A 9,092-nucleotide genomic window follows, 5' to 3' on the forward strand; every position below is an offset into this window, starting at 1 on the left:
ACCAGCCCAAGTGGCAACAGAGCTTCAGCCAAGTCGGAAAGGCATTTCCCACAAAGAGTGACCTCTTCGCGAGCTGACCCTCTTCGTTTTTGCTGAGTTAACAGAGACGAGCGACAAAAGTGCTCCCTCCGCACTGCCGGTTCCTCTGTGGCTGGAAAGGGTTACGCTACAGGAAACACCAATAGGTTGCTTCAGCATTTCTGCAGGCTTCGACCCAAGAGGTCACATTTCAGATATTCCCAGCACAGCAGCCTTTAGTAGTGCAAATCGGGATACCACTGTTGAATGCTATGGGGCAAACCCAGCTTGCATGTTGACCCCAGACGGAGAATGCGAGGGTGAAGAGGGGAGGGTGAATTTCCTCTTCTTTGATTCTCCATGGCAAACCCTTCCAGCCCCCACATAAGCAGCCCCATCCAACAATATTTTCAGCCTAAAAAACACAACAGTTGTTTCCAAGGTTTCTTGCCCATCTACTCCTGTATCCTGTTCAGCCAGCCAGATACCTATGGTCAAACCAGCAAGCGGAACCTGAGCACAAGAGCAACACTCTTCCCACTTGTATTTCCCAGCCGCTGACATTCATAGAATCATAGAATTGTAGAGTTGGAAGGGGCCTCCAGGGGCCTCCAGCCCATGCTGCCTCTGACAGGAGAGGCAAACCATTCATTCATCAAGACTTTAGCTATTCGACTTGACTGCGTTTAAGTTTTGGTGGCTAGGAACTGCGATCTCTTTCGACAATGGGTTGTTTCACTGATATTGTAGGTGGATCCAGGACAAATCTGGACTTTTCTGGGCAAGGTTGACTCCACTGATGGCCCCATCCCTGAAAACGCTGCTAGAACACACATCATCACTAGAACCAACCCCCCGACTGAGTTCCATCTTCCAGCCTGCACAGGGGACAGTTCACACAAACCAGCTTCCTAATGGGGATTTTTGGCTAGTCCATTATTATATACATAAATAGGTCTCTCGCGTGGGGTAATGTTAGGTTGCCATGACAATGGTTGTCAAGATCTCTTGCAATAAATTGGTTGTAGGGTAGTGGTTAAGAGAATTGTAAATATTTCTATGTTTAATTGGGAAGTGTTAGGAATTTTCTGTTATGAGAAAGCAGCTGCTACATCCTTGCAAGAGGTCGTGTCCCCTGCAGGTTACCAGTAACTCTGGAACTGACAGCAGCTTCAGGAGGGGGAGGATTTTCTTCAACACAAGCAAACACATCATTTTAAAGGAAAAACAGGCAGATTAAATGCATTTAACATATCATCCAGGAATTTGACCTTAAGAAGTTCTGAAGGCTTTGCAAGTGTTCAGCTCCAGGTCAGGAAGTAAGAGGTGGCACAGTGGTCTGATTTGGATCTCTCTTTTCAGGCTACCTGACCTACCTGTTCACCGGTGGAAGTCCGCTGAGGTCATTTCCAGGTGACCTGTTTATTGAACATTCATCTTGCTTTGTAAGCACAATGTTTATTGGTGGGTTATACAACACCCACGGGCTACTGACCATTCACTCTGGTTTGCTTGTGTTAGCATATAGAGTTTACACACAGCAGCAAAGGTTAATTGAATCCTTGCTTGGAGCACACCTTTAGTTGAAAGGAATTCCAACTGAGATTTTGTATAAAATAAGAAAGCTTGTGTTTATTAAGAGGTGTACATTCTTGATAGGAAAGAGTTCTATAACTCCCAGCTAACCATCTAGTTGAAGAAACAAAAAGACATGCCTGCCAATTCATTCTCAGAAGATGGCTCCAGATGACCTCTTGCCTGGAGGTTCCGAGAAAGAATGCGAGGAGGGGCAGGAAGTTGTAAACTGGATGCAACCTATGAGTATCTCTCTAAACTTCAAAGAAATAGAGGGAAGTCAGCATAGAGATAAAGTTACAAGGGTAGTCTGGGAAGCTGGAGGTCCCCCACTCTTTCTGCCTTAACCCTTGCAACCCCTCTCAGCAAGCTGACCTGTACCTAAACTTCCAACAATTTGCAAGGAAGTTATATGATGTTGTTATCCCACACTTTCTGGTGCATCTTCCGGTGCACTTCCCTGTCTGCATAAAATCAGTGCTTTGATGCTGGGGTTTTTGGAAGCAGAATTTTTTCATAAGAGTGCCTAATCTACTTTAATTGCATGACCTGAATTTGCCGGTTTGCCATTGAATCCCACCCACAAAAGAGCAAAAAATCTGGAAGCTTTAACCTTTATGCTTTAATTGCTGAAAGAAAGAAAGCATCATCAACTGATTGCAACATTCCCTGAGAGGCAGTGCACAGCATTTCACAATATACATTTCAACACCTACTTTGTGCCATTGACTTCATGCTTAAAGCATCGAACCACTTCGCAGCAAAGCATATCTCTGTAACCCAGATAATGGCGATGATGAGCGTTACTCAACTGCTTCCAAGATGCAGATCCCAGATTCTGGGGGCGAGATTTGGGCAAAGCTTAACAGCTCTCAGCAACGCTGCCTACTGAGTTCAGAGAGCAGATCGAGAATAGCATCCAATGGAAACAGCTGGCAGGATTTAGGTCAGTTGAATGTAATTACCCAAGTTGGAGTGTGGCCAGGATACCTGAGCTTCTATTTCCAAGTAAATTGCCGTGGGATTCACAACACGAGGAGCTGAACTCTGCCTGGGGACAGATACTTAACCGCCCAAAGGAGACTTTAAATCCCTAATGCAGCTTGCTCAGTTGTGCTTGGTGGTTATGGAAAATCTCTCACTTGATTAAATTCAAGCGGATGACAAACACTACTGAGAAGAAAAGTCCTAGACTGAACTGTCTTATTATTGATGGTTTTGTAACACTGAAAAATAGAAGGGTTCCCTTCAGTCTAGGAATGGATGCATCCATTTGTTTCACATTCTCTGTGTTTCTCCATTTCCCCATATTAAGGTCAGGTCTCCGCATTTCCACATCAGTATGCAAATTATTCTTTTTTTAAAAAAAGTCCTCATTTGTTTATTTATTTAAGACATTACTATACTGTTTAATTATTCACATTTCTAAACAGAGTACATAAAACAATCCACTGGAAATGGGAGAATAAAACAATCACAGTTTATCAACAAACCAAACATAAAACCAAAATGAAAATTCATCTGCACTTTAGTTCATATTGCTCCTAATATACTGTATACCTTTTGTATGCAATCTACACATTTTTGCAGAGCAATTGTTTGTTGCATTTATAGCCTACCTTTCCTCCAGGAAGCTCAAGATGGTATACCTGGTTCCCTTCCTTCCTATTTTATCCTCCACCACAAACCTGTGAGGTAGGTTAGGCTGAGAGGCTGGTCCATGATCACCCCATGAAGCTTTGTGGCTGAGTGAGGATTTGAACTCTGGTCTCCCAGGTCCTAGCCCAACACTCTAACCACTGTACCATGCTGGCTCCCATGCATTTTGTATGTTATTTTTCACTAATATATGCATTTCTATGCACATTTTGCACATTTTCCCTCTAGCATATGAATTTTTGTACACATTGCTTGGCTGGAGAACTGCATTACAAAATTCAGAGAACTGTGAATTTTGAAGGATGGCTGTGTTTCAGTTTGCATACTGTTGCAGAAAGTGTGCATTTTTATGGTGAGAGATTTTTTTTGTTACTCATCACTGATATGGAGCACAATCACCTCTTTTTGTGGTCTGTGGCAGTCATTTTGTGCTGGCACCCCTGGCTTCCCATTATGCTATCTGCTATCTAGAACACCTATGTGCAGTTGTGGACTTTGGGCTCTCAAATGTCAGCGGTGCCATGTGTGATGCTAAAATTTGGCAAAACAACCCCCCCCCGCCGCCGCCTCTTGCACTCTGCTCTACGTCATTGTTGCAGCACACTGTGCGATGGGGCACCCAGTACGGCCGAACTGGTCATCCTACTCTAATGCCACCTCTGCTTACATGATGACATCTCTATCTCTTCCTTCAAATCTTTCACCAAACCCTTCCTTTTCCATAAAGCCTTTGACCACAGAGATGGAGAGCCTGAGGGCCCCAGAAGTTGCTGGGCTACAACTTGTAGATTCCTGCATTGCAGGGGGTTGGACTAGATGACCCTCAGGATCCCTTCAAATCCTACAATTCTATGATCTCTGACCATTCACTATGCTGCCTGGGGCTGATGGGAGTCCAACAGCAGCATCTAGAGGGCCCCAGACTGGTGACCCCTGCTCTATGCACTACACCACACTGGATCCAGGAGTTATCCAATGAAGCTGAAAGGTGGGAGGTTCAAGACAGGCCAGAGAGAGTGCGTCTCCATGCAGCCCACGTTGTTGACCTATGGAATTCACCGCCACAAGATATACCAATGGCCAGCAACTTGGATGGCTTTTAAAAGGGAGATCAGACACATTCGTGGAGAATCAGGTTATCAGTGACTACCAGCCACAATAGCTATACTCTCTCTCCACTCTGAATATCAAGTGTTGGGAAATGCAAGCTGGGAGAGTGTTGTTTTGCTTATCTCCTACCTGTGGGCTTCCCATAGGCATCTAGTTGGCCACTGTGAGAACAGGATGCTCAACTAGATGAGCCTTTGAGGGTTACCCACCCAGCTAGTGAGGGCTAGGATCCTGCTAACTCCAAGGCTGTTCCCCCATCATCTCTGTGGGAGGCGGTCTCTCCTAAGTATAATGATTTCTAGCAGGAGTAGAGAAGCTTTTTCAGCTGGAGGGCCACATTAACTACTGGACAACCTTCCAAGGGCCACATGCCAGCAGTGGGCGGAGCTGGTGGCAAAAGTGAGTGGAGCAATGCATGCAAATGTTTCAAGAATAGTCTAGTTTCTGCACACACACATCCCTCTCCATCCTCCATCCAGGGAAGTCAGAGACATCAGTTCAAGGGCAAATTCCAGACCAGCCAAAAAGCACTCAAGCAGGTTACGAAGGAGTGCTGGTGAGGTGGTGGTGGTGGGGGGTGTCTGGGAAGAGTTTTGAGGGCCAGATAGAGAAACCTGGAGGGCCACATCCAGCCCCTGGGCTTGAGGTTTCCCACCCCTGATTTACTGCCACAAGACCGGTCAGCTGCCCTACATTGTCTTTGCCATTTAATAACATGGAGAGATGAGGACAGTAAACCTTTTACGGCCTGAGGGATTTATAGCTCAGATGTAAACTGTGCCATTCCAGAAGGTCACGGGAAAGTTTCTTCCTTCAATCATTCAGCCGTCGCGCTCGAATTAATTTTGCAGCGGCTGTGCTTTCCTGCAAGGGGCGAGCATTTTGCATAGAAGGCACCAGGAGCACATGTTGGAGGAGAAAAGGCCCTTCAGAGCATGCCAGAACTTGAGAATGGGACGACCAGCCAAATGCGTGACATGCCGCCACATGTTAGCAATGTATTGCAGTCAGAGAGAAAACCATTTCCAGCTTTCTTTATATATAGCATTGTTGGAGCGGCTCACTTCTGGCTGACTCCAACTCCCATCAGCCCCAGCCAGGAGAGACAGTGGTCAGGGATGCTGGGAATCGTTGTGCAGCAATATCTGGAGGGCTAAGGCTAGCATCCCCTGTGGTCATTTGTGTTGCAAGTTCCCCAACCATTGGGAAGAGCCCTGGCTCATTGGTAGAACATCTGCTCTGCATGCAGAAAGCCCCAGATTTAATCTCCAGGTCAGGCTGCTCCCTGTTTATACAGCATGGATGTCAGGGCTGGAGTCAGACTCAGTTCAGCATGAAAGACGCAGGGCTCTGTTGTCAGTGAAGTTAACTCTTTATTCAAGGAAATGACATACAACTCAGCAACACTTCCCAGTAGGTTTTGCCCTTATGGAGCAGTTGCCAGGACTGGACGTCCTTGCCTTCCAGCCTTTCTATAGTTTCTCCTCTCCTGGATGTTTCCCAGACAGTTTCAAACAGCGCCTGAGCACCTCTGGCCTCTGTTCTGCTCTCCTCATTATTCTGCGCGTTCTTAGAGACAAAATGGGAAGGGAGCTTGTTGCAGCAGGAGAGGTAGACTCCCTGGATTTTTCAGCAGTCCCTTGACCTCCCCCCTCTTCTGCTTCTGCCTCAGAGTCTGAACTGCTACCTGCCACTGGCTCTTCCTGCTCACTATACCCTGTTGCCCTCTCTGCATCTAGCTCCTCCCACCCCCCACCTCTCCTCAGTGTCCCACCACAAATCCCCAGGGTCTGAGCCTTCCTCCTCTGGGGTTTCCCTTCGGGGTTCCCCAGCCAGTGCCTCCCACTGCTCCTCTTTGTCCCTGACAATAATTGACACTAAGCTAGGTCAGGGGTCTGCAACCCGCGGCTCCGGAGCCGCATGTGGCTCTTTTACACCTTTGCCGCGGCTCCGGGGCGGATACTAGCGAGGGGAGGAGGCGCATTGTGCGCCCTGACACTCCCCACTGTGGTGGGCGCTGTACTGGCTGTGATGTCGCTTGGGGGCGGTGCGTGCGTTAGTCACGCACCGTCCCGATGTCACCTTCCCGCCCGCTGTCAGATCGCGGCTCCAGAGATATATATGTTTTAAATGTCACAATGGTTTTGCGGCTCCCAGGTTTTTTTTCTTCGGAAACGGGTCCAAGTGGCTCTTTTTGTCTTAAAGGTTGCAGACCCCTGAGCTAGGTGGACCTACAGCTCTAGATGGGGATAACTGAAAGCAGGGATGTGGGGGGGGGGGTTTAAGTCACAGGTTTTAAAATGTCTAAATAAAATAAAATTTACATCACTCTGAAAGAAATTGAAGCCCAAATCATTTGCCCATGCACGTGCACAGATAATAGATCTAGCTGAAAGCCAAGATGTGGAGATCTGAAATGATTGCTGCAATGCACCCCTAATTGTTATTCTTGCACAATTATAAGATTATTGTGTGATCTTAGAGGGTTGTATATCCTTGGAAGGGGCTGTGAGGGGGGCGTGACTGTATCACGAAGGGACCCTGCACTCTTGAATTTGTCAGTATACGACTGCACAGGCACACACTGCTTTTCCAGGTGATCTGGGTAAAAGCTCCAGTAGAATTAACTGGAGCCTTGAAAAGCACACAGAAAAGCAGCCAGAGCAAATAGAATAATTACCAAGGAATTGCCATCCACCTACTTGGATGTTAAGTACCCTTGACGCTTAAGAGGAGGAAAGATTAGGAGCATCTCCATGGGGTTCCAAGGCGCTATGTCCTGCTTTGCCACCAACCATTAATCCAGCTTAATGTGTTCCCAGTCTCCAGGGTGTCGGAAAAACTGTATGTGGGTCAGGGGCTGTTATTCCATAGATTGCAAGGAGTCTTCAGTCGAAACCTGAGAATCATAGGGCAAAGTGTTAGCAGGTAGGCTTTTGCACAGGGCCCCTAATTTCCTGGCATTTCTTTTATTTTTTTAAAGAAGCTACAGCACCATCCTAACCATGTCTAGTCACAAGTAGGGGGACAGGCTCAGTGGTAAAGGCCACGTTTTGCATGCAGAAGGTCCCGGGTTCAATCCCCAGCGTCTCCAGTCAGGGTTAGGAAAGACTCCCTGTCTGAAACCCTGGACAGCCTCTGGCAGTTAGTATAGACAATGGGCCAATGGTCTGATTCAGTATAGGGCAGCTCCCTCTGCTAGGCCACCTCCAGGACTGAGGATTAGTGCTCTTAATGCTATCAGAAGTCACCCGCTTTAAATATTACTTGTGCCTGCAAAGGTTTTTGGGTGGTCACCCTGCTTCATTTCCAGTCTGTGCATTTCCTGCAACTTCGTGGTGATGAAATCCTGTAAATTTGTGGGACAACAAATGTTCTGGTTTATTTTCATTTCGCGTTTCTTGCGTTACAGCCCCACTGGGCAGCAGAAATGTGGGAAAGCATGGCAGAACAAACTAAAGCAGAATAAATCCACTGCTAATGCACTGTTATTGTGTCAATATCATGTTGCAAAAAACTTTCAGAGGGCCCCAAAGTTCTAGTGAATCCACTGGGGCTTACACCCAGGTAAATGATGTTAGGACTTCACCCTGTTATTTGCTCTGAAAGCTGGCCCAAGTTTGATTCCATACATAAACATAATGTGGTGTATTGGTTAGAGTATTGGATGATGACCTGGGAGACCAGGGTTTAAACCCCCACTCTGCTTTGTGGGTCACTGTGGGCCAATCACTGTCTCTCAGCCGAACCTACCCCATGGGGTTGTTGGGAGAACAATCTATGCAACTTTGAGCTTCCCTGAAGGAAAAGGAGGGATATAAATGTAATAATAGATGGAATTAATGTGTGCACATTTTGTGCAGAATCATGGTGGGGTGTTGTTTTTTAAAGCATCTAGGAACACCTCTGCTAGGGCAGCCAATTGCAAAGGTTGAGAATGTGGGTCCTCTCCTCAAATCCTTTCCCAACCATTAATTTATTCTTTTTAAAAAGAATCCCATTGGGGATGAGAACCAAAGGCTGCAAATACGCCATACAGTTAAATCATATCTCCCCCTGAGAACTGTAGTTTATGTTCACAGAGCTGCAATTCCCAGCACCCTTAACAAACTAAACTTTTCAGGATTATTATTTTTCTTTTGGAGGGTGGGGTGAAGATGCGCTTTAAAAGTAGTATGTACACAGCCAAGCCCTTTTCTCAGTTCATCCGATGGCCAGGAATCTGCTCAGCACCCCTGAACACCGGAGGAGTTGCACTGATGAGTTCATGGTGCACTGGTACATAGATGCTTAGCAAGAGGAATGCAGGAAGCGAAGCGTCTCAGCAGCCAGGCATGCAGGGTTCCCTCCAGCATTTAATTCCTTGAAGAAAGAAGCCCTAGAGCACACATGGCAGCCAAGGGCCCATGAAAACTCTTGCAGGGGTAAGGCTGCCCATAGATGAGAGCAGATGTCGTTTGGCTGACTCTGAAAGGGACACATCAGTGGCCAACCCTGAAAGGCTGTTGCATGAATGAGGCAAAGGCAGCAGTAATAATGCACTTGTGAAGAAGTCCTGGAAGACTTCGTTCTGAGTTAAACATACATAGGGTTCTGATGAAACTTTGCAAAAAGATAGTGACCCAAAGAAGGGTAAAGTCATCACTTCAATTGTCCTTCCAAAGCTCCCCGCTTCTTGATCATTCCCCCTTTCCCAAGTCCCCAACCCATACTGTCAACTTTTAGAATAT

The sequence above is a fragment of the Podarcis muralis genome, chromosome 7, assembly GCF_964188315.1.
Source record: "Podarcis muralis chromosome 7, rPodMur119.hap1.1, whole genome shotgun sequence".
NCBI classification, from domain to species: Eukaryota; Metazoa; Chordata; class Lepidosauria; order Squamata; family Lacertidae; genus Podarcis; species Podarcis muralis.